The sequence below is a fragment of the Dendropsophus ebraccatus genome, chromosome 3 (genome assembly GCF_027789765.1).
Source record: "Dendropsophus ebraccatus isolate aDenEbr1 chromosome 3, aDenEbr1.pat, whole genome shotgun sequence".
Taxonomy (NCBI): Eukaryota; Metazoa; Chordata; class Amphibia; order Anura; family Hylidae; genus Dendropsophus; species Dendropsophus ebraccatus.
In genome coordinates, this window is record NC_091456.1 from 1,635,928 (window position 1) to 1,659,751 (window position 23,824).

A 23,824-nucleotide genomic window follows, 5' to 3' on the forward strand; every position below is an offset into this window, starting at 1 on the left:
AAACACTTACGGAAAATGGCAGAAAACTGAAACCTCGACAGGAATGCACCCCCCGCGTGGCGCAGCAATGGGCCACCCTGCAAACCTCTAACCTCCAAAAACTCGCGCAAGCACCGCACCGGACAAACCGCCGAACCAGCCACTGCCCCTAGCGCAACCCGACGCCCCCGTCCGTCCTGATCCGTCTTGGAGCGACGAATCCAGAAAAACACCCGACCATCTTCAAGCACCACGTCCTCCCGCAACAAGCCTCCCGGCCGACTACCCGACGGAGACACCAACTCTCCCACTCTCAACGCCCCGAAAAAGGCCCACGAAAAAGCCAAACGAAACAAAAGGAACTCTCCCTGCGACCGACAAATCCCCCCCAAGCAACCCACAATCCTTTCCAACAGCGCAAAAGAACCAGGCCTTCTCGAGTCCGGGCGCGCCTTGCCCCTACGAAAACCCTTCAAAGCCTGCACTACCAAAAACTCCTTCGTGATGTCCCGCAACCCTAGCACTTTAAGCCAGAAAACCAACGCTGACATAAAACGATTGACCCTTGCCACCGACCAACCGCCCCCCGCCACGCTACCCAACCAGCCCAACACGGCCAAAGTCCTGTCACCATCAGAGCAAGCCCCTCCCCAACCGTACAACCACTCCTCCCAAACCACCCAATCCGCCGAATACGACCTCCATGTAGCAGACGCCAGAGACGACCGAATCAGGCCACCAACCATCAACAGACCAGAGTCCACAGGTGTGGCGGGCACGGGATCCCCTCCTCGTCGGCCTCCGGAGCCAGGGCTTGAAAACGCTCCCACTGCTGGCGAGAAAGAGAGTCGGCAATGTCATTCCTTACTCCTGGCACGTGCACCGCCACCACCCACGCATTCAAAGACAAGCAACTAAGAACCAAGTGTCGCAACAGGCGCACTACTGGAGGCGAAGATGCAGATCCAGTATTCACCGCAGACACCGCAGTCTCATTATCACAGTGAAATCTGACTTTCCTGTCCCTAAACCTGTCGCCCCATACACCCACCGCCACCACAATCGGGAACAACTCCAGGAAAGCCAAATTTCGCACAAGACCCGACTGCTCCCACGATCCCGGCCAGGACCCCGCGCACCACTGCCCTTGGCAGTAGGCCCCGAAACCCACACTCCCAGCCGCATCCGTGAACAACTCCCAATCAACTGAATCCATCACCGGGGCCAACATCAAGGACCTACCGTTATAGGTATCCAAAAACCCCGCCCACACAGCCAAATCGTCCCGATGCTCACCCGTCAGCCTAACAAAATGATGAGGTGCCCGCACCCCCGCCAGCCGCCTACAAAAAACTCGCCCCATTGGCATAATCCTGCAGGCAAAATTCAATTTGCCCAGCAAGGATTGCAACTCTTTCAGAGTGATTTTGTGTAACCCTTGCGCCCGCCGCACCTCCGCCTTCAGGGCCACAAGTTTATCCTCCGGCAACCGGCACTCCATTCGGCAGGAATCAATCACGATCCCCAAGAATTTTAGTGCCGTCGCCGGACCCTCTGTTTTTTCCGAAGCCAAGGGGACCCCAAACTGACCAGCAACCCATTCCATGGTACCCAACAAAGTTCCACAAATGGGCGAGTCGGGCGGCCCCACGAACAAAAAGTCGTCCAAGTAGTGAATGACTGACTTCAAGCCCGCCAGGTCCCGCACCGCCCATTCCAGAAAAGAACCAAACGCCTCAAAATAAGCGCAAGACAACGAGCAGCCCATTGGGAGGCAACGATCCACGTAAAACTTTCCCTCCCAATGGCAACCTAACAGCCTCATGCTGTCAGGGTGTACGGGCAACAGGCGGAAAGCGGACTCAATGTCCGTCTTGGCCAGCAGAGCCCCCTGCCCATAGTCCCGCACCCATGCCACGGCGGCGTCAAAAGACGTATAAACCACTGAACAAAGTTCAGGGTCTATACCATCATTCACCGACTGACCATGAGGATACGACAGATGGTGAATGAGCCGAAATTTATTCGGCTCCTTCTTAGGAACGACCCCCAGCGGAGAAACAACCAAGTTAGACAAGGGGAGTGACTCAAAAGGCCCTGCCATCCGCCCCATGGCCACCTCCTTGTCTAACTTCTCCCGAACCACCCGCGGATGCAAATACGCCGACTTCAAATTGCGCAACGAGAAAGGCACCACATAAGGAGGGGCCGGAATGACAAAACCACAAGTAAAACCGTCAAACAACAACAACGCCTTCCCCCTATCCGGGAATCTATCTAGAAACGGTCGCATCGCGCCCACCCTCACCGGCGTCACCCCCATGACCAGAACTACCGCCCCCTCGCCCCTTGCCTTTTCTAAAACACCGCGCCGTGCCGTGCGAGGTTCCACCACAAGTCCCGCAGACATGCTTGAATTTACAGGCGCCCCCATATTTGCACTGGCCCTCGTTAAAGAGCCAGCACAAACCGGACTTGCCGCTCCCCGCTGGCGAGCCCTGCCCGGACGGTCCTGCGTGGCCGGCCGAGCCGGCCCCCCCCTGAAAGGGCTGACCATAACGCGCCGAACCCATCACCCGCAGCCACAGCCCAATATCTTTTTGGTCCCAGCGAATACTGGGCCTGACCGCCTTACGCTGACGAAACTGTTCGTCGTAGCGGAGCCAAAATTGGCCCCCATAAACACGCTGGGCTTCCCCAATTGAGTCCAGGTAGCAAAACAAGGCCGCGCAGTTCTGCGGCGCCTTGTCGCCGATCACGCTGGCCAAGATCGCAAACGCCTGGAGCCAATTAGAGAAGGTCTGAGGAATAAGACGCCACCGGCGCTTCTCCTCTTCTTCCTTTTTACTCTCAAAACGCTTGCCTTTGTCAAGATTGAACTTATCCAACGGGAGAAGGGAGAAAATCTCCACGTACTCATCCCGGCCAATCTTGTCCCTCACCTCCTGCTTCAGGTGGGCCCCCAATGGCCCCTCAAAGCACACATACACCTCCCCTCGAGCCCGATCATCCATCCTAACCCAATCCACCTCCCTATCCTTATCCGTTTGCACTGCAACAGCCACACCCCCTGGACCCCCTACCTCCAGCACCCTACCCCCCGCCGATGTCTCCGCATCTGTCCATGCCACCGCCGGCGACGGACCCCCCACAGGCCCCCTGCCCCCTCCCGCCAAATACGCCCTAAAACCACTAAACAAATCATGCCACATAGCGCTATCGCAGGGCGCACCCCAACCCCCCCAGGGCCAGCAACCATGGGGACTCTACCCCCCACCTCCCCCCTAATTACGTCAGACACAGAAGACATCACAAGAGACAACTCACCAGGCTGCCCGGGCGCTGTGTTCCCGCCAGCCGGAGGTCCGGGATCTCCATGACGACCGCTGTCGCTTGCTGCTGCGCCGTCGTCCACCACTCTCGGAGAAGGAGCAGAATTGGGCTGGCCGCCGCAGGTTCGGCACTGATGGACCGGAGCAGGGGCCCCCGAGCCCCCCGCCGCCACGACACTCCTGGGCCCACTATGACCCGGTGGCTCCCAGGAAGGGAACCCGACAGCGTTGAGGCCGACATCCCTGCGCCCGGACCGTGGGCCAGTGCGAAGCACCGGGACGCCCCCCTGCCGGGGGCGGGCGACAGGCTCCTCCCCCGACTGGATCATCGCCAGGGGAGCCAGCCGCAGCTACAGGTGCAGGACGACAGGAGGGGGGAGGGGAGCCACGGGCCCGCAGCCTCAGCCTCCCCCGCTCCGCAGAACCCGGCCGCTTCCTTGGATTCCTCCCAGACCGGGCGCCGCGACCAGTGTGAGGAGGAGGCGGAGCCTGGCCTGTAGGGTCCCCGGAGGGGCTCGCACGCTGGCGCCGGGTTCTAACGCCCGCCTCCGGGCTGAGCCGCGTCGGCGGTCGGGAGCGCCGGGAGCTCCGCTGGCAGGGAGGGGGGGAGGAGGGGGAGAGGGGATCGATCTGGAGCTCGGCCGCACCAGAACCCTCACCTGACAGGGCCAGGGATCCCACGCCAGCATCGACGGACGGCACCGGACGGAGCGCCGCCCGAATCTGCTCCTCGAACAGGCAGTGGTCCGCAGCCGAGGCAGCCGCCTCCCGCAGCTGATCCAACAAGGCGGCCAGGGACATGGTAAGCCGAATCTCTCCCTAACTGCTAATCTCCTGACCCACACTCCTGACACTCTCCACACTGCTCTCTCCTCCGAGTGTTACCATGAGGAGAGAGCCAGTCCCTTAAGTAAGCTCTGTCCCCTCCCTGTTCCCTCCCCTACCCCTCACCTAGCAACTCCCGCACTGTATCTCCTATCTACCATTTTAACCCCCTCATGGCTGGACACCCCGTCATGGCGGCTTACCGCTCACGGGGGTCGCGTGCAGCCTTTCTCTACAGGATGTGTATATGCAGGTATATAGCTATGTGCACACTACAGGACGTGTATATACAAGCATACAGCTATGTGCACACTACAGGATGTGTATATACAAGTATACAGCATACAGCGATGGACACACTACAGGATGTGTATATGCAGGTATATAGCTATGTACACACTACAGGATGTGTATATACAGGTATACAGCGATGGACACACTACAGGATGTGTATATGCAGGTATATAGCTATGTACTATAGGGACCCAGAGTATATATGATGGGTATACAGTATGTTATGTATAGGTGACAGTACAAAGGCTCAGTTATGGGGATACTATGAGTGGCACATTATAGGGGGGCTGTAGACGGCGCTGTGCTGACACGCTGTGAAGATATCTATCTTTCTATTCTTATCAATTCTGTCTGTCTGTGTCCAAAAGGTAGCAGCACTCCAATTGAATGAAAAACGTGTCGATTTATTCACAATCCATGTTGATGTTTCTGTGGTCAGAAAGGTCACCTGTTTTTCACATGGATTGTGAATAAATCTATTGCTGACTGTTCCCTGGTGCTAATGAGAACTTTACTGTCCGCCCTGATAGCTGCGTGCATAGTGATCAGGCTACGGTGGAGATTTTAGGAAGATTGAATGACAGTTAATAATTTTTTATTTAGTGATTGATTTTTAGTGACTCAGGGGCCCCGGCACAGCGCCAACCAACCCACCTGTCCCAGCGTCCCCGAGCGCCCCGCATCACCTGCCTGTCACGCCACACGGCCCGGCACAGCGACAACCAACCCGGCACGGCACAGCAGCGCTGCCACCTGCCCGTCCCAGCGTCCCCCAACCTGCCCGGCACGTTAGAGCGGCACAGTAGTAACTGCTCATGCTCTGACACGCCGGGCAGGTTGGGGGGCGCTGGGACGGACGGGTGGCGGCTCCGCTGTGCCGGGCCTCTGTAACTGGCTGAGACGAGCAGGGGCGGTGTGCCGGGCGGGTGATGCGGAGCGCTCTGACACGCCGGGGGGTTGTGCTGTGCCGTGTTGGGTCGGTGGGCGCTGGGGCAGACTGAGACGACCGGGCCGCTCTGACACGCCGGGCGGGGGTTGGGGGTGGCAGGGGCGCTTAGACACAGTGCCAGTCTCCTATGCGCTGTCTGTGCTTCCCTGCACACACAGCACATATAACATGCGGTCCGCTCATCTCTAATGACATCATCCAACCTGTGCAGCTCACGGCTCAGACGGCGATATAGTGAAAATACCGCACATACCGTCCTGGCAAAGTTGAGGTCTGTTAACCGACGCCAGAGACGGTATCGGTATTTTCACGGTATACCGCCCAGCCCTACCTGGACCTATACTATGTGCAGGGCTACATGGGGGGGTGTAATATGTTGGGGTTATGCTATGTGGGGGCTGGCTACACAGGGATCTGTACTATGTGGGGGACTACAGGGGGGGATAATATGTTGCGGGCAACGCTATAATATGTGGGGGCTGACTACGCCTGGACCTATACTATGTGCAGGGCTACATGGGGGGGGGTTAATATGTTGGGGCTATGCTATGTGGGGGCTGGCTACACAGGGACCTATACTATGTGGGGGGCTACATGGGGGGGTAATATGTTGGGGCTATGTAGGGGCTGGCTACACAGGGGCCTATACTATGTGCGGGGCTACATGGGGGGGTAATATGTTGGGGCTATGTAGGGGCTGGCTACACAGGGACCTATACTATGTGCAGGGCTACATGGAGGGGGGGGGGTAATATGTTGGGGCTATGCCATGTGGGGGCTGGCTACACAGGGACCTATACTATGTGGGGGGCTACATGGGGGGTAATATGTTGGGGCTATGCTATGTGGGGGCTGGCTACACAGGGGCCTATACTATGTGGGGGGCTACATGGGGGGGTAATATGTTGGGGCTATGTAAGGGCTGGCCACACAGGGACCTATACTATGTGGGGGGCTACATGGGGGGGGTAATATGTTGGGGCTATGCCATGTGGGGGCTGGCTACACAGGGACCTATACTATGTGAGGGGCTACATGGGGGGGGGGGGTAATATGTTGGGGCTATGTAGGGGCTGGCTACACAGGGACCTATACTATGTGGGGGGCTACATGGGGGGGTAATATGTTGGGGCTATGTAGGGGCTGGCTACACAGGGACCTATACTATGTGGGGGGCTACATGGGGGGGGGTAATATGTTGGGGCTACACAGGGGCCTATACTATGTGCAGGGCTACATGGGGGGGGGGGTTAATATGTTGGGGCTATGCCATGTGGGGGCTGGCTACACAGGGACCTATACTATGTGGGGGCCACAAAGGTAAGATATACTTTGCAGGCTACACAGGGGGATGGGCTATACTATGTGGGGGGCCTATATTATGTGGGACTGCATAGGGCATCTATATTATGTGTGGGGGGTTATATTATTTAGGGGCTGCACATGGGGGACCTGTGATTTATATATATATATATGTTCTGCTGCTCAGTGGGACCTATGGTATATGGGGACTGCTGCTCAGGGGAGCCTACTATAGGGGAGCATTGAAGTTGCCCATATAATGACATAGCACAGAGAGGGTCTAATACTATATAGGCACACGGAGCTGCCTGACTACTATTTGGAGGCACATATTGGGCCTGACTGCTTATGTGGGAGCACAGAGGGGGCACTGTTACTGTGTAAAGCAATGGGGAATATAGGGTTATGATGAGGTATAAGGTTAGGACAAGGCTGGAACGTGGAGCCTAAAGTGTTTGTCTCGCAGATTCTGGGGAGAAGAGTGATGGCTGGAGAAATCTTCATGATGGGCTGAGACGGATGGAAAGAAAAGGAAAAAACTGACAGCTGTGACTACCAAGAACGTCACTTATGATTCATGTAGGAAGACGCCGCCTGTAAGTCACTGGATGTAACTGCACTATAGTCACTTTTTGGGTGCATTTACACGTACAGGATCTGCTGCAGATTTGATTCTGGGTTCCATCATTGAGTAACAATGATATCTGCAGCATGAAATCTGCTGCAGATCCTGTATGTGTGAACACACTCTTAAGGCCTGTAGATCCTTTGTATAGCTGGATCTCCACCTCCACTTGGTCACTGCTAGAGATGAGAGACCTTACAGCAGGGGCTGGCTGGCAAATATTAGCCTGGGGGGCAAGCACACAGCACTGGCCCATGAGTAGCCGGCTAGCGGACCATCCTTCAAGGACCACTCTAGGCCCTCACTTATTACGCTCCCCACATGAGTGCAGGGAAGGTAGATGCCACCCACTCCAATACTTTCTCCAGTAGCAATGTTCTCACACTTGGGATAACACATTCAGGGAATTCCTCCTGCTCGCTGTGACGGGGTCGAGGATCTCTTTACTGTATAAGTACATGGGGCGGCTCAGCGCTGACACAGAACCATCCCATAGACTTACATTGACAAGGTGACTTCTGGCCCCTTCACACAGAGCAGTAGGAATTCCCTGTCACAAATGACCAGAAGGGCTGGAGACGTTATCCGAACTGTCGGAACATCGCCGCTGACAGAAGTACAGGCCCGGGGTGCCATCTACCATCCCGCCACTTATGTGGGGAGGGTAATAATAGGTAAGGGCTGGAGTGCTCCTTTATAGGGAACCAATTAGCACAATTGTGGTGATATACTATACAGCTCCCGGAGGCTACCAGCCACTGAGTATAAGATGGTGGGAAAGCTGGGTGACCATATTATACTGAGTGAAAGATATTGGGGAAGCTGGGTGACCTCCAACATACTGACTACTATACAATATGCTCCAAAATACCCAACAAAATGTGCGTATTGTTCTGTATGGGTGTATATTGTTCTGTATGGGTGTATATTGTTCTGTATAAGTGTATATTGTTCTATATTGTTCTGTATGGGTGTATATAGTACTGTATGGGTGTATATTGTTCTGTATGGGTGTATGTTGTTCTGTATAAGTGTATATTGTTCTATATTGTTCTGTATGGGTGTATATTGTTCTGTATGGGTGTATATTGTTCTGTATGGGTGTATATTGTTCTGTATGGGTGTATGTTGTTCTGTATTAGTGTATATTGTTCTATATTGTTCTGTATGGGTGTATATTGTTCTTTATGGGTGTATATTGTTCTGTATGGGTGTATATTGTTCTGTATGGGTGTATATTTACTGTATGGGTGTATATTGTACTGTATGGGTGTATATTGTACTGTATGGGTGTATATTGTACTGTATGGGTGTATATTGTACTGTATGGGTGTATATTGTACTGTATGGGTGTATATTCTGTATGGGTGTATATTGTTTTGTATGGGTGTATATTGTTCTGTATGAGTGCGTAATGTTTTGTATGGGTGTATATTGTTCTGTATGGGTGTGTTGTTCTGTATGGTTCTGTATGAGTGAGTATTGTTCTGTATGGTTCTGTATGAGTGCGTATTGTTTTGTATGGGTGTATATTGTACTGTATGGGCGTATATTGTACTGTATGGGCGTATATTGTTCTGTATGGGTGTATATTGTACTGTATGGGCGTATATTGTTCTGTATGGGCGTATATTGTTCTGTATGGGTGTGTATTGTTCTGTATGGGTGCGTATTGTTCTGTATGGGTGTGTATTGTTCTGTATGAGTGTGTATTGTTCTGTATGGGTGTATATTGTTCTGTATGAGTGTGTATTGTTCTGTATGAGTGCGTATTGTTTTGTATGGGTGTATATTGTTCTGTATGGGTGTATATTGTACTGTATGGGCGTATATTGTTCTGTATGGGCGTATATTGTTCTGTATGGGCGTATATTGTTCTGTATGGGTGTATATTGTTCTGTATGGTTCTGTATGAGTGTGTATTGTTCTGTATGGGTGTATATTGTTCTGTATGGGTGTATATTGTTCTGTATGGGTGCGTATTGTTCTGTATGGGTGCGTATTGTTCTGTATGGGTGCGTATTGTTCTGTATGGGTGTATATTCTGTATGGGTGTATATTGTACTGTATGGTTCTGTATGGGTGTATATTGTTCTGTATGGGTGTATAACAAATTTTTCTGTATGGTTCTGTATGGGTGTATATTCTGTATGAGTGTATATTGTAGTGAATGGTTCTGTATGGGTGTATATTGTATATTGTTCTGTATGGGTTTATATTGTTCTGTATGAGTGCGTATTTTGTATGAGTGCGTATTGTTCTGTATGGGTGTATATTGTTCTGTATGAGTGTATTCTGTATGGGTGTAGATTGTTCTGTATGGGTGTATATAGTACTGTATGGGTGTATAGGTGTATATTGTACTGTATAGGTGTATATTGCACTGTATGGTTCTGTATGGGTGTATATTGTTCTGTATGGGTGTATATTGTTCTGTATGGGTTTATATTGTTCTGTATGAGTGTGTATTGTTCTGTATGAGTGTGTATTGTTCTGTATGGGTGTATATTGTACTGTATGGGTGTATATTGTACTGTATGGGCGTATATTGTTCTGTATGGGTGTGTATTGTTCTGTATGGGTGTGTATTGTTCTGTATGGGTGTGTATTGTTCTGTATGGGTGTGTATTGTTCTGTATGGGTGCGTATTGTTCTGTATGGGTGCGTATTGTTCTGTATGGGTGTGTATTGTTCTGTATGAGTGCGTATTGTTCTGTATGGGTGCGTATTGTTCTGTATGGGTGCGTATTGTTCTGTATGGGTGCGTATTGTTCTGTATGGGTGTATATTGTTCTGTATGGGTGTGTATTGTTCTGTATGGGTGTATATTGTTCTGTATGGGTGTGTATTGTTCTGTATGGGTGCGTATTGTTCTGTATGGGTGTGTATTGTTCTGTATGGGTGTGTATTGTTCTGTATGGGTGCGTATTGTTCTGTATGGGTGTATATTGTTCTGTATGGGTGTGTATTGTTCTGTATGGGTGTATATTGTTCTGTATGGGTGTGTATTGTTCTGTATGAGTGCGTATTGTTCTGTATGGGTGTGTATTGTTCTGTATGGGTGCGTATTGTTCTGTATGGGTGCGTATTGTTCTGTATGGGTGTGTATTGTTCTGTATGGGTGTGTATTGTTCTGTATGGGTGTATATTGTTCTGTATGGGTGTGTATTGTTCTGTATGAGTGCGTATTGTTCTGTATGGGTGCGTATTGTTCTGTATGGGTCTGTATGAGTGCGTATTGTTCTGTATGGGTGCGTATTGTTCTGTATGGGTGCGTATTGTTCTGTATGGGTGCGTATTGTTCTGTATGGGTGCGTATTGTTCTGTATGGGTGCGTATTGTTCTGTATGGGTGTGTATTGTTCTGTATGGGTGTGTATTCTGTATGGGTGCGTTTTTGTTCTGTATGACCGTATATTGTTCTCTTGAGTGTGTATCATTCTGTGTGGGGGCACAGCAGTCTGAAGTGTGTGTGTGGGGGGGGGGCAAAGCAGCCTGAGAAGGGGGGAAATGCAGCCGGGGGAGAGGGTGCAGCTATAGGGGGTTGGGGGAACAGATGCTAGTGTGTGTGTGTTTGCCTCTGTCAGCCCAGCCCAGCAGACAGCCCTCTCCTCTCTGTCCCGACCTCCCTCCTATCTCCTGCATTTATAGCTGCTGAGCAGAGAGCAGGACAGGAGGGGGATGGTCAGGGAGCAGGAGCCTGGAGCTGGAGGTTAGCAGCCATCCTCCTCCTCTCCACACTGTGTAATACAGGAAGTCCCGGGCCGGGAGGAACAGGGGGCGGGGCTTAACGGGGGCGGGGAGCAGCCTCAGCGCGGCCCTGTAATGTCCTGGGGAAGGCCGGCCCGGGGGGCAGATGCCACCCTGCCCCCCGGCCCAGCCCGCCCCTGCCTTACAGTAAGTTTAGGTTCACATGAACCCTAATCCTATGAAATTCATCTCTAGTCAATGCTGAGGTAGAATATTGCACTTTATATACCGGTAGTATAAAGGGAATGTTATCAATAGACAGTACAGCAGTATTATCCAGTCACTGTATGACGGCGGTGGTCATGGTGTGTCGGTATTATTTGTCCTGTGTATACTCATTTTATTGGTAATACTTGTGCCCACGTAGTGGATTTTCTTCAGTGACAGTACAGTGCGGTTAGTCATGTTGGTGGTTGAGGTATTATCTGTTGTATACTGTAATAATGGTAGTATCAGTCTCTATAATTGACCAGTAACAGTATGGCGGTAATATGTATAATGATGATATTCGCTTTCTGTATACTAGTGTTATTTGGTAACTACGACAGCTATTTAGAGATATACAGTATAAGGCTATGTTCATACTGCGTATGATTCCGTCCGTAGTTTGTACGCTGGCGTACATGTGCGGCTGAAACTACGGGCGTGGGAAAAATCGGCATGCGGCCGGATGCGTAGGAACCGCGAACATACGCCCGTAGTACAGTTCTGCTTCCCTAGCTTGTTTCGCAGCGATCTGAGGCAGGTCATTTACTTGGAAATCTTCGCCCAATAAACCTCACAGAACCTTTTGGATCGAAAAATCAAGTTCAATTTGGCTGAAATAAGTTCTCTGTACGGGACGCATGGAGATCCACGGCCGTGAGTGCGAACATTTCCGTCCTCAAACAATGGTCGTGTTCATTTTTCACGGCGCCGCATACAATCCGGCCGTAAGCTCATACGTAGTGTGCATTGTGCGGCCGTATATCGTATACTTTCCAGCGAACGCATCAACCTCAAAACTACGTGCGTATATTCACGGTTCGCACTACGGACTGATTCATACGCAATGTAAACATAGCCTTAGGCTGGGTGTGCCCCTCATACAGTAATAGTGCCCCTCATGGAGTAATAGTGCCCCTCATACAGTAATAGTGCCCCTCATACAGTAATAGTGCCCCTCATACAGTAATAGTGCCCCTCATGGAGTAATAGTGCCCCTCATACAGTAATAGTGCCCCTCATGGAGTAATAGTGCCCCTCATGGAGTAATAGTGCCCCTCATACAGTAATAGTGCCCCTCATGGAGTAATAGTGCCCCTCATACAGTAATAGTGCCCCTCATACAGTAATAGTGCCCCTCATGGAGTAATAGCGCCCCTCATACAGTAATAGTGCCCCTCATACAGTAATAGTGCCCCTCATACAGTAATAGTACCCCTCATACAGTAATAGCGCCCCTCATGGAGTAATAGTGCCCCTCATGGAGTAATAGTGCCCCTCATACAGTAATAGCGCCCCTCATGGAGTAATAGTGCCCCTCATGGAGTAATAGTGCCCCTCATACAGTAATAGTGCCCCTCATACAGTAATAGTGCCCCTCATGGAGTAATAGTGCCCCTCATACAGTAATAGTGCCCCTCATGGAGTAATAGTGCCCCTCATACAGTAATAGTGCCCCTCATGGAGTAATAGTGCCCCTCATACAGTAATAGTGCCCCTCATGGAGTAATAGTGCCCCTCATACAGTAATAGTGCCCCTCATGGAGTAATAGTACCCCTCATACAGTAATAGTACCCCTCATACAGTAATAGTACCCCTCATACAGTAATAGCGCCCCTCATGGAGTAATAGTGCCCCTCATGGAGTAATAGTGCCCCTCATGGAGTAATAGTGCCCCTCATACAGTAATAGTGCCCCTCATGGAGTAATAGTGCCCCTCATACAGTAATAGTACCCCTCATACAGTAATAGTGCCCCTCATGGAGTAATAGTGCCCCTCATGGAGTAATAGTGCCCCTCATGGAGTAATAGTGCCCCTCATACAGTAATAGTGCCCCTCATGGAGTAATAGTGCCCCTCATACAGTAATAGTGCCCCTCATGGAGTAATAGTGCCCCTCATACAGTAATAGTACCCCTCATACAGTAATAGCGCCCCTCATGGAGTAATAGTGCCCCTCATGGAGTAATAGCGCCCCTCATGGAGTAATAGCGCCCCTCATACAGTAATAGTGCCCCTCATGGAGTAATAGTGCCCCTCATGGAGTAATAGTGCCCCTCATGGAGTAATAGTGCCCCTCATGGAGTAATAGTGCCCCTCATGGAGTAATAGTGCCCCTCATACAGTAATAGTACCCCTCATACAGTAATAGCGCCCCTCATGGAGTAATGGTGCCCCTCATGGAGTAATGGTGCCCCTCATGGAGTAATAGTGCCCCTCATGGAGTAATAGTGCCCCTCATGGAGTAATAGTGCCCCTCATGGAGTAATAGCGCCCCTCATACAGTAATAGTGCCCCTCATACAGTAATAGCGCCCCTCATGGAGTAATAGTACCCCTCATACAGTAATAGTGCCCCTCATGGAGTAATAGTGCCCCTCATGGAGTAATAGTACCCCTCATACAGTAATAGTGCCCCTCATGGAGTAATAGCGCCCCTCATACAGTAATAGTGCCCCTCATGGAGTAATAGTACCCCTCATACAGTAATAGTGCCCCTCATACAGTAATAGCGCCCCTCATACAGTAATAGCGCCCCTCATACAGTAATAGCGCCCCTCATACAGTAATAGCGCCCCTCATACAGTAATAGCGCCCCTCATACAGTAATAGCGCCCCTCATGCAGTAACAATAGCGCCCCTCACGCAGTAACAATAGCGCCCCTCACGCAGTAACAATAGCGCCCCTCACGCAGTAACAATGACCCTATAGATAAGTAATAATTCCTCTTGTGTCCCTTGAAAACAACAAGACCCTTGAGTCCGCGCTAAAAACCTAATATTGCCCCCTAGAAAGTAATGACCCTGTGTAACTATAAGCCGCACTGACTGATCGATATTACAGAGGTCTTTGCTCCCTACATAACATGTAGCTGATCCCGGGAGGGATGTCACACAGGATAATGGAGGGGCTGAGAGCTTCTCTGCTCTATGACGTCACAACCTCCATGAACGTCCGTCCGATGACATCACTGCCTATATGACCAGATAACAGACTGCTTAAAAGACTCCAGTTTATCAAACATCTCAGTGCCGATGACGAATGCTGGAACCCTGGACGTGCAGCACAACGTCCTTCCTTTTTATATTTATGCTTCTACAATAAGAACACAATCTGATATACCAAACATCATCACGTATATAGATATATCATGTATATAGATACATCATGTATATAGGCGTATAGATACATCACGTATATAGGCGTATAGCTACATCACGTATATAGGCGTATAGCTACATCACGTATATAGGCGTATAGCTACATCACTTATATAGGCGTATAGCTACATCACGTATATAGGCGTATAGCTACATCACGTATATAGGCGTATAGATACATCACGTATATAGGCGTATAGATACATCACGTATATAGGCGTATAGATACATCACGTATATAGGCGTATAGATACATCACGTATATAGGCGTATAGATACATCACGTATATAGGCGTATAGATACATCACGTATATAGGCGTATAGATTCATCACGTATATTGGTCAGTGAGATATATGATGAAACTACTCTGAGTATACGGCAGGAACTATAAAGGTCTCGCACCATCACTGCTGCGTTTAGGTTTCGTCTATTCCATTCTATCAGAATTTCCATGATTTTTGGCAGGACATCCGCTACATTTCGTATAAAATCGTTCGCCAGCTCGACATTTTCTCGCTATAAAACGCAAAAAAAAAAAGATGTAAATGTAGATGAAACCCAATGGCGGCCTGTGTCTGGCGATACAACTGCAGTCCTAGAAGCAGCTGAAGCCGCAGCTGCAACTGATGTTCCATCTTATAGAGAATATACACATAGACCAGCGGACTCACTGGATTGGACGTGATGGACGTTCCTCTATACACACATCCTGGCTGACGGTCGGAGAGTCCACTAGTCCTTATGTGAGGGCACATCTGCTAATAGCGTTGTGTAACTAACATTCCAGCGGCTCCCGTCCTGTGCGCCTGCAGGGCATGTTCACATAAAATGGCCTCTGAACACCAGTAATGAGAATACAGTAACTGGGATAACTGGGAGGCAGATGAGATGGTATGTTACAGATAGGGACAGCCTTAGGCTGGGTTCACACTATGCATATTTGAGGCAGTATTTGGTCCTCATGTCAGGTCCTAATAGCAACCAAAACCAGGAGTGGATTGAAAACACAGAAAGGATCTGTTCACATAATGGTGAAACTGAGTGGATGGCCGCCATATAACGGTAAATAACTTCCATTATTTCAATATAACGGCCGTTGTTTTAAAATAACAGCACATATTTACCATTATATGGCGGCCATCCACTCAATTACAACATTGTGTGAACAGAGCCTTTCTGTGTTTTCAATCCACTCCTTGTTTGGTTGCTATACAGCCTCAAATATATGTAGTGTGAACATAGCCTAGGGTGGATGGAACCCTGTGCAGAGTTTGCTCTCAGTGCCTTCTCTGAAGACCCCAAATAGGATAACCACCCCCCGTGCATAGTATAAGGCTCGCCTCTTTGCAGTTCTTATATAGTATCAGCCCCACTGTGCTGCCCCATATGGTATCAGCCCCCCTTATGTAGCCCCCTGTATGGCATCAGCCCGACATGCAGCCGCCACATGGTATCAGCCCCCCTCATGTAGCCCCCATATGGTATCAGCATCCCTTCGGAGCCCCCTGTATGGTATCAGCCCCCCCCCCTCATGTAGCCCCCATACGGTATCAGCCCCCCCATATGGTATCAGCCCCCCATGTGGTGCCAACCCCCCCTTATGTGGCTCCCATATGGTATCAGCCCCCTAATGTAGCTCCCATATGGTATCAGCCCCCTAATGTAGCTCCCATATGGTATCAGCCCCCCTCATGTAGCCCCCATATGGTATCAGCATCCCTTCGGAGCTCCCTGTATGGTATCGGCCCCCCTCCCCTCATGTAGCCCCCATATGGTATCAGCCCCGCCCCACGTGCAGCCCCCATATGGTATTAGCCCCTCCATGTGCAGCCCCCATATGGTGCCAACCCCCCTTATGTGGTCCCATATGGTATCACCCCCCCCCCCATATGTTATCAGCCCTTCCACCATGTGCAGCCCCCATACGTGTCACACAAGCATAGAGATACGCCTGTGGTCACAAGGGTGACTGACAGCACAAAGAGCCAGTTGTGTCTTTTGCTGTCAATCAGGGCAGCCTATTTAATCATTAGACATTTCATTAGTTAAAGGGGTCAGCGCAGCACCCGGGTGTGGACCTGGCACTTGCCCGGGTTTTCTGAGTGCTGGTGTCTCCTTTTGAATGATGGCGGCGCCCTGTGATATAAATGTGACATTGAGATATTGCCGTATACTGACGTTCAGCTGATGTGGATGGGCTTAGAGTGACATCTGTTCTTCATCTGTATAGTCAGGTCTCTTGTCGCAGTGTAGCTGAGGATGAGTTACAGACTGTCACTTCCACACACACACCGAGCTGTAAGGCAGCAGCGCCACCAGCAGTCTCCTAAGGGAACTGCCTCTAACTGGGAGGAAGGCTATCACAAGGGGCGGGGCTATGTCAATGAGCTCCCATGGTAACAGAGCCCTGACAGGAAGGAAGTCAGTTGTTAGTCAGCAGCTGTGGAGTTGGAGTCAGTCAGAAGTCTGCTGGTGCAGTCAGTAAATAGGACAGGGAGCCCTTTACTGACAGGAATATAAAGGAAAGATCCAGAAGAAAAGCTGAGAACCGGGACAGGAGGAGTCCCCACCCAAGCGTCCATCCCTCTACCCAGGGAGAAGGCATCAAAGGACACCGAGTCTTCTAGGAGCCATATTGGCTTCAGGCCTAGATATCCAGTATAGGCCCAAGTCTCACTGCATAGGGGATCTGTTAGCTGGAAGGCATCGAGACCTCCATAACACTGTGAGGCGTCAGCCGTATCATCTCTATGACAGGACTGTACTGTGAGGCGTCAGCCGTATCATCTCTATGGCAGGACTGTACTGTGAGGCGTCAGCCGTATCATCTCTATGGCAGGACTGTACTGTGAGGCGTCAGCCGTATCATCTCTATGGCAGGACTGTACTGTGAGGCGTCAGCCGTATCATCTCTATGACAGGACTGTACTGTGAGGCGTCAGCCGTATCATCTCTATGACAGGACTGTACTGTGAGGCGTCAGCCGTATCATCTCTATGACAGGACTGTACTGTGAGGCGTCAGCCGTATCATCTCTATGACAGGACTGTACTGTGAGGCGTCAGCCGTATCATCTCTATGACAGGACTGTACTGTGAGGCGTCAGCCAAATCATCTCTATGACAGGACTGTACTGTGAGGCGTCAGCCAAATCATCCCTATGACAGGACTGTACTGTGAGGATTATATCATCTCTATGACAGGACTGTACTGTGATATCATCTCTATGACAGGACTGTACTGTGAGGCGTCAGCCAAATCATCCCTATGACAGGACTGTACTGTGAGGATTATATCATCTCTATGACAGGACTGTACTGTGATATCATCTCTATGACAGGACTGTACTGTGAGGCGTCAGCCATATCTTCTGTGACAGGACCGTACTGTGAGGCGTCAGCCATATTATCTCTATGACAGGGTTATATAACTTAACCAGAAAAATAGTGACTTTACTGACAGCTGGCTGTAGTGGATGTCTGGTTTTCTTATACTGCACCCCAAGGGTGTCCCCGCTATAACCAGACGATAGTATCAGGGAGTTACCTCGGGGGAACTACAAGAACCATCTACCACCTAGGTGCAGCCCCCTCACAACCTCTATGGCAGCCCCCCCAGGAGTGAGAGACAGTGAGAAAAAACGGCCATAAAAAGACTTCAGTAAATCTCATCGACCCTTCTGTCACTTCCCCTTATAATCTTGTTTGCTGCAAGTTGTTTTTGGCATCACAAACAGGATAGGCTGTGCGCCTAATACAAAGTAACGACACCTCAGCTGTGGAAGGACTAAACTCTAAAGTGAGCTGATCTCAAAAGAGCGGAAACCTACAACCACCTGACAGTGTAGACTGCTGAGAGCGGAAACCTGCAACCACCTGAGAGTGTAGACTGCTGAGAGCGGAAACCTACAACCACCTGAGAGCGTAGACTGCTGAGAGCGGAAACCTACAACCACCTGAGAGCGTAGACTGCTGAGAGCGGAAACCTACAACCACCTGAGAGCGTAGACTGCTGAGAGCGGAAACCTACAACCACCTGAGAGCGTAGACTGCTGAGAGCGGAAACCTACAACCACCTGAGAGCTTAGACTGCTGAGAGCGGAAACCTACAACCACCTGAGAGCGGAAACCTACAACCACCTGAGAGTGTAGACTGCTGAGAGCGGAAACCTACAACCACCTGAGAGCGGAAACCTACAACCACCTGAGAGCGTAGACTGCTGGACAGAACTGATTGTTATTGTAAAGCACCCAGGACTAAAGGAGCAGGAATGATTTGCTGTTTCACACAGACAGCGCACCAGGGGTTTACTGTAGCATCAAACACAGCCTGCGTACAGAGCCAGTGGCGGTTCAGTTAAAGGTCCCCGCACTTCAGCTGTGAGGAGACCGTCGCCATCTTATCTCTATGAAGACGAGTGCCAGAGCACACTATCAGTACAGAACTATACACTGTATTATCTTTCTATTCCGAATAAAAAACGATTTAGTATCTAATGGACTATATACGGATTCACGAGAGCCAGGAGCCCGATCTCACCTCATAACTATGGCAGCCACCAAACTGTTCACAGGTATTTATAGGAATCTTTCATATGGATGTCGTGTTAAGTGACTATTAAAGGGGTTCTCCAGTGCTGCAAAAACATGGCCACTTTCTTTCAGAGACAGCACCGCTCGTGTCTCCAGTTCAGGTGCAGATTGCAATTTAAGCTCCATTCACTTCAATGGAACTGAGCAGCAAAACCCCACCCAAGCTGGAGACAAGAGTGGGGCTGTCTCTGGATGTTTTTGTAGCGCTCTCAGCGCTCGTTTGCTCCTCGTTCCCCGCTTGCTGCCGCCGCTATTCAGCGTGGCGGCAGCGAGCGGGCGGCGGGGGGGGGGGGGCTGCCCGGGTGATCGCTGATCAACCGGGCAGCCCATAGGATACAGCAATGTATGCTGCCGACGCTCCTATTCAACGGAGCGACGGCAGCAGATCGCTGCTATATCAGTGGCTTGTTTTTCAACATGTTGAAAAACAAGCGACTGCAACGATCAGCCGACATGAACTAGGTCGGTTGATCGTTGCACTCTACTCCACGGGACGATAATCGTTCCGTGGAATAGGGTCTTTACACCAAAACATGTCTGAGACCTCTTTTGGTGTAATTGGGCCTTTAGTCTGCCAGTCATGGGAAATGACGTCTAGTAAATCAGTCGAGCTTATAGGTCAGAGCTGAGACTTCAGTTTGTTGAGATGATTATAAGAGATGTTACGTAACCTCTGAACCTGCGGCAAAGACTCTATAGGGTCTAAAAGAGTGAGAATAATGTCATGGGCGTGTAGTGATATGAGATTGGATTTGGAGCCAATTAAAACTCCTTTACTGTGGGGATGAGTCCTAAGGGCCTGGGCCAGAGGTTCTATAGATAGCACAAAAATTAGAAGAGAAAGGGGCAGCCCTGTTGAGTTCTGTTGGTTATAGAAAAGGGTTTAGACAAAGAGTCATTAGAAAAAACCCTAGCAGAGGGAGAAGAGAGCAGAAACAGCTGTTCCACCAATCACACACCACATCACAAACTCCAGGTTAGTCTGTTCCAGAAGGTTCCCCATCAATAGGAGACAAGCCCCGACCTTTGCTATAAAACTCCCTGTAGGCCCTTGGGGAGGTCAGTCTGGACTAGTCTAGATGTGGTTATGGAGGGGAGTTCTAGCTAGTTGTGTTCCTATATTATTATGCAGTACTAAAAGCCAAAGGTGAGGTGACTGCCAGTACAGGGATAAACCTTCACCTACATCTGGGGTGACTATCCTCTTTTATCAAGTCAGGATGTTCCAGTACAAAGAGGTTTGTCTGCAGTGGAGCAAAGTGTGGTTAAGCTGAAGTGCTCCATTGATGTCTCCTCGGGAGATCTGGAGTGGCTAGCTACACCTGATTGTGCAAGCCTGGGGCCTGTGCTACCAGAACCGGCACTTTGATCTCTCTGGCAGGAGGCGGTATTCTCCAAACAGTGAGTATGGGTATCTTCTATCAAATATTCTACAGACAAGTCACCCTGGGTTCTGCTACTTCATAGGCAACATCCCCTTGGTGTCCCCCTTGTCTTCTTTACTAGTCAGATCAAGCCTAACCTAACTTGAGCCTAACCTACAAGTAACCCAAGTATACAGAGACTCACCTAATACCTTAGTACCTGGCCCAAGTTGCCCACAAGAAGAAAGAATATCACTACTATTTTTCTTATTGCACCTTTATTGCCATATTACTTTATTACTGAAGTTTCCAATAAACTGTTCAACTGGTTAAGCTTTGGCCTCCATGGTGACTCCATCCTCACACCTACACCTGTTGTGTCCTGCACCTGTAAACTCCTGTAAGATTTGCAGCTTGTTAAAGTCCACGTGGTTCCTCTGCACTACACCTGCACCTCCTACAGTACATTGTTGTTTAACGGGCGTGTGTTGGGATCCAGGGAGGGCATTTACCACCTTGAGCCCTATGACAAGTGCTGCAGTGGTATCGCAGCACCTGCACTTGCAAGAAACAACAAGGACCCCCTGGGTAACCATATATAAATATATTAGAGATGAGCACAACTGGAGCATACTTGAGTGCAATCGTTCGGTGGCTGAGTTGTATGCAGCCCTAGTGAGTCCATGGATACAGTTTGAATAAACCTTTTCTCATAGCCATAGCCCAGTACAGTTACCTGCAATATTCAGGCAGTATTTCTTACCTAATCCTCAAGGAGTTACGTTGCCTTTATCATATGTCTTTGTCTTCATCGTATGTCTTTATTCTTATGAGATGTCTTTATCGCATGTCTTTATATTTGTCTTTATCTTTATAGTATGTCTTTTTCTTTATCTTTATTGTATGTCTTTATCTTTGTCTTTATCGCATGTCTTTGTCTTTATCGCATGCCACTGTGTTTCTTCTTTCTAGTTCATACATTTCATTAATCTCTTTAACCACCAAATAATTTACTTTTCATCACCAGGTCTCTTGCTTTTTTGTTCACACCAGGTTAAGTTGACCTTAGCCATTCTTCCTGGATCCTACGATTTGGCGACCCCACAGAGACCACCTGCTAAGCTACTCACTGACTAAGGGCCCTATTCCACCAAACGATTATCGTTTGCATATCATTAACGATTAACGATCTCAAACGACCACTATTGCGAAAGACCTGAAAACGTTCACTCATTTCCATTGAACGATAATCGTTACTTATGATCGTAATTGCGATCGTTTTTTCTTCGCTATTTATTCGCTATTGCATTCGTATCTATTGCGAACGACCGAACGATGTCTTATTCAACGCCAACGATTTGCGAACGAGCAACGATAAAAATAGGTCCAGGTCTTTTAAAGCGATCAACGATTTCTCGTTCGGTCGTTAATCGTTAACTGCATTTCAACCGAACGATTATCGTTTAGATTCGAACGATTTAACGATAATCTGAACGATAATCGTCCAGTGGAATAGGGCCCTAAGGCAGGCACCACTGTGACCACTGATCGGGCAGTTGCTGTGGGGTCCTCAAATGAACCAGGTGGTGACTAGCAGAGGACTAGGAGCATTGGGGTAGCAGCTGAGGGGCACTAAGGCAGATTTATTACACCACCTCCAGAAATGAAGATTTTGAATTAAAGGGGTAGTGCGACGCTAAACAATTATTCACAAAATAACACACATTATAACGTTATACAACTTTGTAATGTATGTCATTTATGTGAATGGCCCCCTTACCCATGTTCCCCACCACCCACACCAGACCCAGAAGTGTGGTGCATTATACTCACCGCATCTCGTGTCGGCCCCTGTCTGCCATCTTGGGACAATGACAAAGTCTTCGGGAGGCCGGCCGAACCGCTCCATCCGTCCCTTATGCCGGCCACCCTCTGCCGCGTCATCAGCAGTTCAGCCGCGATTGACTGATCATAATTGTGCTCAGCCAATCGCGACTGAGCACAGTTATGATGCGGCAGAGGGGGGCTGGCATGAGGGACGGATGGAGCGGTTCGGCCGGCCTCCCGAAGACTACATCATTGTCCCAAGATGGCAGACGGGGGTCGACATTAAATGCGGTGAGTATAATGCACAACACTTCTGGGTCTAGCGTGGGTGGTGGGGAACACGGGGAAGGGGGCCATTCACATACATAACACACATTACAAAGTTGTATAACGTTACAATGTGTGTTATTTTGTGAATAATTGTTTAGCGCCGCATTACCCCTTTAAATGTAGAAAAGTATCTAACCTGTCCCTCACTCCAAATGATGATAATCCTAAATCTGAACGCTCATTCATAGAAACCTTCACATAAATCGCACCCCGGTGAGGATCATGAGCGTCCTGTAACTAGTGACTGCTGCCCTCGTGTCCCATGGTCTCTGTTTGTCCACAGCAGATCCTGGTTGTTGAGGCAGTGACCATTATGGCAGGGGATGATGGCTACGTTACTAAGTCTTTGATACTTGAACAGTTTTTTCGTGCTCTTATTATGGTCAAAAAGAAAGATAAATAGAAAACCGATCTGGTTGCTTCTACGAGTTGAAGACGTAACCGCTTTGACAGCTGCATCCTGTCCGCAGAGGAGAAAGCTGACTGAGCCGAAAAACAACCTGCGCAATCGTACATGATCTCAGTGTGGTCAAACGTGTCCCCAGAAGACGGCAGCTTTCCTCCTGTCTTGCTTTTTAATCATTGTATATCATCATGTGACGGGCGACATCATTTACTGTACATGTCCTGTACTTTCTAGGGCATAGTGTTTAATGTCACCACCAAATATCTTATATATCTTTGCTAGATAGCCGACTTATATCCACAGCCGCCTCCCTGTACTATATGACCAGAAGATGCACACTGGCTCTAACACCTGTAGGAACTTGCTGGACACAGCATTCCAAAGCCATGGAAATCCATAGGAAATCCCCCCCCCCCCCCCCACGATGGCTAGAAAAGCCCTGAAGGGCACGTTACTTCCAGACGTAGGAGGGGCACGTTACTTCCAGACGTAGGATGGGCATGTTACTTCCAAACGTAGGCGGGGCACGTTACTTCCAGATGTAGGATGGGCACGTTACCTCCAGACGTAGGAGGGGCACGTTACCTCCAGACGTAGGAGGGGCACGTTACCTCCAGACGTAGGAGGGGCACGTTACCTCCAGACGTAGGAGGGGCACGTTACCTCCAGACGTAGGCGGGGCACGTTACTTCCACACGTAGGCGGGGCACGTTACTTCCAGACGTAGGAGGGGCACGTTACCTCCAGACGTAGGAGGGGCACGTTACCTCCAGATGTAGGATGGGCACGTTACCTCCAGACGTAGGAGGGGCACGTTAGTTACTTCCAGACGTAGGATAGGTACATTACTTCCAGACGTAGGAGGGGCATGTTAATTCCAGA